Genomic DNA, 7,660 nt, shown 5'->3' with positions numbered 1-7,660 from the left:
TTTGCTCGCAAGTATATTTAGTATGAGCTACCGAAGATTGGAGATAATTGCAAAAAAAAATGCACTGTGCTTGTGACATAGCACCTCCTCTCACTCAGCCTTTTAAATTGCCGATGGGAGAGAAGCGAGATCAGTAAATGAAGCAGGTAGTGCAAACTACTGTGAGCCGTTAGGAAGGAAACTTGTCCGACTGCAAAAACTGCATGAGTTATTCTAATGGTTCTGCTGTGATAACAAGCAGGTACTTCACCATCGAGCTTCTTTGTCAGTGACAAGCTTGCCAGGCCTATGGCAGACAGCCATACTTGAAGCACTATGAGTTAGTTTGTCAAAGCTGTCAATTACTACGAAGCTTCTCGAGCGTTGGAAAGGCATACCAGGGTCTAACGCCAAAATATTAAAAATGAGCCCCAGCATTGCTAAAGCAAAGGCTAATGAACTATTGGCAAAAGGCGATATAGTAAAAAGCTTTAAGATGGAAAGGCTACCCTTCAATGCCATCTATCTATATCCCAAAGTTGTTCCAAAATGCTCGAGCCTGTTTTAACCCCTATAGACCTCAGCTATATTTACAAACAGACAAGATAATCGAGGTCATGCTGCAGTCATTTGGGATCTCACGGTAGGTAAAACCCACAGGAGCGGCACTAGCACCAAGCTTGTCAAGGCGCATTATTGTAGTCTGAAGGCGCCTTTTTGACAGACGAAATATTCATGTGCTCAGGAATTTATCAGCCCAGGCATATTATCAAAAAAGATCATGTAACACCCACCCCATATCTCGGAGCTTTGAGGTGTATTCTAAATAAATAAAATAAAATAAATATGCACAAGATAGGGAGCGGAAATGTCATGCCCATTCATCTGAACTGCAAGTTAGTATCGCTGTTATAGCTCATCGAGGTGGTAGACTCTAGATTTGAATCTATCAAGTCAGAATAGGTAAACGTATTAGGTCAGACTAGATGTTCAGTTATGAAGCGCACCATCAAGAGTTACGTTTGCTGCTAGTCTGTTCCAAGTTTTTGCTAAGGTCGGCCTGTGTTATATATCTTTACATGCTTTGGCCATTTGTCATACAAAGGCATTTGACCTTAGAAACGTGCTCCAAAATATAACTGAAATGCTCCAAAGTTCTTTTCGTTGCTCCAAAGCAGCTCCAAAATGGCTTTACTACTGCTCCCAAAGCTACTCCAAAGTGCTCGAGCCTGCTTCCACCCTTGACTAGTTCACATGCAGCGACCTGGCTGTTTTTCAGCATTCTGTCCAAGTTTCAGTTGTTGGATATTGTTAAATGTGTGCAGCAACCAGCAAATCTACGATTGATTTATTCGTGTTCAGAACAGCTATTCTGCTGCATGTTTGTATAAAGAGTGGTCTGAAGGTATTGCTCACAAACCATTCTCATCTCCTTTGACATTCCCTCCTCTAGGAGCATGTTTCCATTATTTTGACTTATGTGCCAATATGAATTTTTGTACAAAATGAAATACCCTGAGCTGTAGCTTTCAACTGATTGACTGGTTCTTAATGTACTGCTTGCATTTATCTTGCAAATCTCAAATGTCCTTGTGTTCTCAGTGTCATCTGGTATGTTCATCCCTAGTCAGCATAAAATGTGCTATTAAAAAGGTTCTGGTAATGTCAGTCTGCTTTTCATCAACTAATGGCAATGTCTGTCACACTTGTTCTGTGGACACCTTAACCGCGCCATAAAGGAAGGGAGGAAGATGGGACTGAAAGCAGAAAGAGTGAAAAGGGTGCCGTTGTGGAGGACTCTACTAAGTCATTTCGACCACCTGGGGATCTTTAATGTGCATCACACAGCACACGGATGGACACCTCTTTGGGTAATGGTGATGGTGAAAAACTTTTGATGACACAAAATGGATGGAGGCATGCATGAGCTGGATCTTTGAAGATCCGGCCCTTACAAATACTAGATGGTGTCCCTAGTATGGGACCCCAGTGGCGTTGGCCGCTGCCCAGGCGCGCTCAACCAAGGCCTTTTGGGCCTGCAGGTCATAGCAGCCGAATAGGGTCGCCTCCCAGTCCTCCCGAGTGGGTCTGGGGTGAGGAGGAATAGCTGGGTTGGATGGGAAAGCCCACGCCATGTGGTAGGTGTCCGAAGACTTCACACAGTGCGGACAAATGCCCGTGAACGAAGGCTTCAAATGTTTGAGTGCTGCCGGGCACAGCAGGGTTGGTATAGAGACGGAGTAGAAGCTGCTCCTCCGTCTTAGACCTTTACTCGGGCGAGGGTAAAGGCTGTGGCAAGATTGATAATAAAGAACAATGTCTTTAAAAGAATACGCTGGTTCGAATTCGAGACCTTGATCTAGGGGGTCGAGATGGGAAGCCCGGAAAGAAAGTGCGCGGGTGGCGGCGTCGGCTGCCTCATTCCCTTCGAGACCCATATGAATAGGAGCCCACAGTATTTTTTCTGGTGAGCGGGGTCCCCGGTATAGGTGCAGTTTTGAAGTAGTCTGTAGGCTGAGTATGAAGCCCAGCCTTGCTCGATGTTCCGACAGGCCCCCTCGCGAGTCGGAGATAATTATTTTGGAATCGGTGTGGGTAGCTGCTAGCGCAATGGCGACCTCCTCCGCGCTGGAACGGGTCATTTTCGGTGACCTGGATTTTAATGTAGGATTGGCGATCTGTCAAAAATTGCCGAATGTATCTGAACGTGTTGCGTCCGCAGCCGGTTTGTGAAAGATGAGTATTACCTCATGAGTAACGTTGTCGAAGGCTAAGGCGAGCACGACCCTGCCGTTGTGGGGGCATTCGACCGGGTCAAGAACGTCCCAATTAAGTTGTAGCAGAACATCCTGTGCGGGCTAAATCCAAACAGTCTGCGAAGATGTGTTTATTTTCCATGAACTCGGACAACCTGCCACGCACTATCGTCTCCATTAGTGATAGCCCCCATGAATAAACACTGCTCAACTCCGGCTACTCTCATACACATGGCGTGGACTTGAACACGCTACAACGCAGACAACTCAAACGTACCCCAGAGACGTGGGAGTCTCCTGCGTACTTCCGAGCCAGCAGACCAACGCTGGCTTATCCAGCGTGCGGTGGAGGCCGCGACATCCCAAGGGATCCCCGCCGACCTCCTCTAAGCCAGCGCAACCGGTCCTTTGACTGGTCCCCTGATTTTGGGCGCATTAAAGGAGTTCACCACCACCACCCCACATGGGGTTAGAGCAAGCTTTTAGAATGAAAGTGACCAGAGCAGTCTTCCAATCAATAAGGAGTGGCGCGTCCCCGAGCCAAATTGAATTGATGTAATCCAATAAGGACTGGTAGACCGGGTCGGGTAAGTATAGCTAGTAATTTAACTAATTTTGTCCCAACCCTGAGCTGTGCCCCGTTTCATTTTCGCCAGGGCCGCCCGCAGATCGTGGAGCTGGAACGGCTGATTCAGCTCAGCGTTCTTCGACCCTGCTGTTAGAGGTGGGACCCGGGTGTCGCTGGACGGATCCTCGGCCGCATCGACGCCCGCTCCACCTCGGGAAGAGATTCCGCTGAGCGAAGGAGTTGGGAGTAGAAGGATGAAAACTTGGTTTATTTACATTGTTAACAGTAGGAAAGAACTCCGGAGAAGAACTAGTCATGATGCCCGCACACACACATAGTTTTAAAGGGTCCGTGTTCCCTAGGGGAAGGGCGGGCTCGTCGTCGAGGGAGTGTCCTTATCGCTTCAATGTCACACACATTAGCGCACTTTCACTCTTGCAGACCCGCCCCCTCGAAAGTTTGGACTTGAAGGTGAGGAGGAAACCGTTGTGGCGGTGTAGAGAGCAGCACACGAGGAGCTCGCTGACTGCCGGCGTCTCTCAGTCTGGCACACACCTGCGTCGATCGGCGTCTGTCTGCATCCCATTGTCGGAGGCACTCCTGCGTCGAACCATGTCGAACGCGCCACTGCGCGCCGTCGGCAAGACGAATTGGAGAAGGTAGTGTAGATAGCAAGTGAAGAGTTCGGCGCCTTTTGGTCTGGGCTACCCCGTCGGCGTCGCAAGGGCCGCCGCGCGCTGTCGGCCAGACGAAGGGGATGACCGCGTGGCCGCCTTGAGGGTACTGACCCAGGCGGGAGACGCCGGGATCCACTTGAACCTCATTGTTTCCCGACGGCCCGCCTTGGACTGCTGTCGCCGTCCGGCCGAACACCCCGCGCGTTCCTTTCCGGTGGGGAATTCTCGTCTCGATGGTTGAAAGCGGCAGCTCTCGGCAGCTCTCGAGTGCGCCGGTCCGAGGGAGTCCTGGGTAGTGCACAAGTATTGGTCCCGCAACTTGTGAGCTAGCTGTGTTGTGTTGCCCTGAAAGATGTGTATGGCACGTTGTAGATGTTTCTGAGTTTCTGTGTGTGTCTGCGTTGGGTCGATAAGAGCGCGGAAGAGCCGCCAGGTGTTCCTGCTGGACATCTGCCGCGCCGCCGTGTTGCAACTAGGGTGCATCGATGTCAGCGCCCTAGTTGCAATGATCCACCCAGTTGGCATCTGCGAGCTGGGCCGCATACTCGGCCGCCTGCTGGGTGTGCTCGGAAATTCGAGCCTTAATTACGGTTATGATTTTGTCGGCGCCACCGGCGACAAGGCAATGCCGCGCTTCCCAGAGGTGGAGGAGCTGATTATCCACGTCTGATTAAGCTGCATTTTGGTTTCGGTGGAGCGAAGGCTAGAAACCAATTGTTCGGACCATGACTATAGTAGCCTTGCTCGAGTATGGATGTCGCTCTGTTATATTTTTTCCCAAATTTGGACCAGTCTGGGAGTCGAGCCTGTGTTGTAGGTTCGCCTCCATCGAAATTAGACCCAGTGAAGTGTTTTACAGGAAATGAAAGGCTCGGTATTTGTCACTGGCGGAAGAGGACATGGAAAAAAGAATGGTATCATCAGATAGAGCATCAAGGAAAGATATGCAAGTGACCAAATTGTTGGTGTGGGTTGATTAGGTAATCACAGATAATAGTTTACAGGAAAGGAAAGGCCCTGTATCTGTCACTCGCGGAATACCGCTGACACATCTCATGAACAAAACAGCAACTTACGCATTTCTCCTGCGCAGATTCTGCAGTGATCTCGGAAAATTTTGTTATTGACTCCAATTAATTAAACCACATCAACCATTTTGTCACTTGCACACCTTTCCTTGTCGCTCCATCCTATATGGTACCATTCTTTTTCCGATATATCGACTAGTTCTACAGCACCGACCTTTCCTTGACGTTTCGCTGCGGAGCTGGTTACGAGGGACAATGGCGACTCCGACGATTACTTTACTAGTTTAGAGAGTTTTAGTACTGCGTACGTAAGCATACGCAGAACCCTTGCGTACGTAGGCGGTCTGCGTGCTGCATACTGCGCATGCGTCATACAATCCCTACCTCTGTAAGCGTTCGCTGCACCGTCTGCGTGTTGCTCTCGTTGTGTATGAGAAAACGGTGGTGTACTTCGTCGCCAGGGTCGCTAAAACCTGAAGCAGTATGTACCCCCGTGTTTACAAACAAAGGGGGCGTTCGCGACGCTACCGCAGACTGCAGGGGTGGGCTTACCATTCATGACAATACAATGGTGGTAGTGGCGACTCAAAAGAGCATTCACAGGGAGGTATGATTGGACCAGGTGGGGCAGCGGGCAGCGGCTGAAGCCACTGGAGTCCCGTACTAAGGATAGTGCTTTCGTATCAATAAAACGTTTTCATCATCATCCGTACGAAGAGAATACTCACGTCAACACGCATACTCTGTTTCGAGATATCCTGAATGAGATGTTTTGTTTGCTTACGCCTTTCTGGATTCTAATTTAGCTTTTAGACTACTTTGAGGGGGCTGATAATTATCCGATTCCGGCACCATCTATCTTCGCTACATGCAGTGACAATAGTGGCACATGTGGGCGCTACTATGGACCCCAGTATCGGGACGCAGCTAAATAAAGAGAAAGGTAGAATGTTTGATTCCGGAACACCTAAACGTAATTGTGACGCAACGATTCGCCAAGCCTGTAGCGCTTTCTGTTGATACGAAGTGAAATAACTTACCGTGAAGTAACACTATGCTTGTGCGGCATCTTCGTGCTTCATGGTACTTCACACCACGCCTTAAATTACGATCGAAGTTCAGGACAATTTATTCTGCTCTCAAAATATAGGGATCACACGAGATAGTAGTTGCATTTTCTACCCCTTCATATGCTTTATGGTCTTGTCTTAAGATATGTGTTAATAGCTATAGAGAACAAAATCACTTCCTATTTGATAACATGTGAAAACAAGAGAGTACAAGGGCTGACCATAAGAACCGAGATAATTTAATGTAATAACGAACAGCTCTTGTTCCGTAGTGTCTACAGGAATAGCAAAAGCAACAATAACAAGACAAAAAAAAAGATAAAAAACGCACACTGGTGTGCCATCAGCAGTCAAGGTACTTGAATTAATTTCAGTGTATTTAAACATATTGTGGACGAATGACTTACGCTTAATTTTCCTCATGTCTTTATCCGGTAGGCCTCTTCAACCTTCCCTGTTTCTTGGCCATGGCGTTTAAAAGGCAGGAGTTTCATAAATGCGAGGTTGAATTTCGAGAATAAATATTCTACAAAAGGTGCCACCTCAGCATCTATTGCAGCGTCTGCGGTTGCTTTCCTCGGTTTGCTGCAGCTTCCATCCGAACACCGAGGAGAAATGCGTGCGTTAGCCAACGTTGCAAGGCGCTGAAATCGCATGCCATGACTGGTGGATGTATTATGTACGAAGACATTATCTATCTCTTTATTCATATATAAATATATATACAGGGTGTCTTTTTAAACCGTTTACAAAACTATATTTAAAAAATTACGAGAGATGCGTACATGAGCCTGTGCTGGTGGTTTTACACCAAGGCCGACATCATGTGCGTGATAGAGCCCGAGGATTATACGATTATCAAAAATTAACTAATCAAAGTCTTTACTTTTCAAATTAGGAGGTCAAATTATACTGCGAAGTTGGAGGCCGTCAACATGAAATGTGAGTCTTGTTTCTAAATTTTCTTAACCGATAGTGTGGTTCGATTTAATGAACACCGAAAAGACTTCCGACACTTATATCCCCGCCCAGGGTGCCCAATCTGTAAAAACTAAGATGTTGGGGCCGACATTCACCACTTGTTGTGGGACTGCCCAGCACTGAAACCAACACGAATCCGGCACCTTAGGATAGCTGGCCTTTCAGCAACCAATCCTGCCTCATATGTCGCTTGGACGTAGGGACCTCATTATCGCTCACTCCTGGACTTCATAAAATCAGCCAACCTTTTTCCATTCATTTAATAATTTATTCATCCTTCATCTCATACCCTACTGAAGCCCTGAGACAATTAATATCGATTAAAAAAAAAGCATTTCAAAGCTCTATGAGACGGCTTTTCAGCATCGCAGTTTCACAAAACGGGGTCTAGCATTTGCTATGCATTAAATACAAAATTCCGTTTGCGTATAAATTACATTACTTTAGCGACATTACCATTGCGAGAAAGCCGGCAAGCGAGCTTTCACATTTAAATCGAACAACACTGCCGATCAAGGAAATCTAAAAACGAGACTCACATTTGATGTGAGTCTAGTTTTTGTGATGTGCCTGTGATGTGACCTCCAACTTCGCAATATAA

The sequence above is a fragment of the Amblyomma maculatum genome, chromosome 4, assembly GCF_055883805.1.
Source record: "Amblyomma maculatum isolate TAMU_Amacu chromosome 4, ASM5588380v1, whole genome shotgun sequence".
NCBI lineage: Eukaryota > Metazoa > Arthropoda > Arachnida > Ixodida > Ixodidae > Amblyomma > Amblyomma maculatum.
This window is presented reverse-complemented; position numbering follows the sequence as displayed.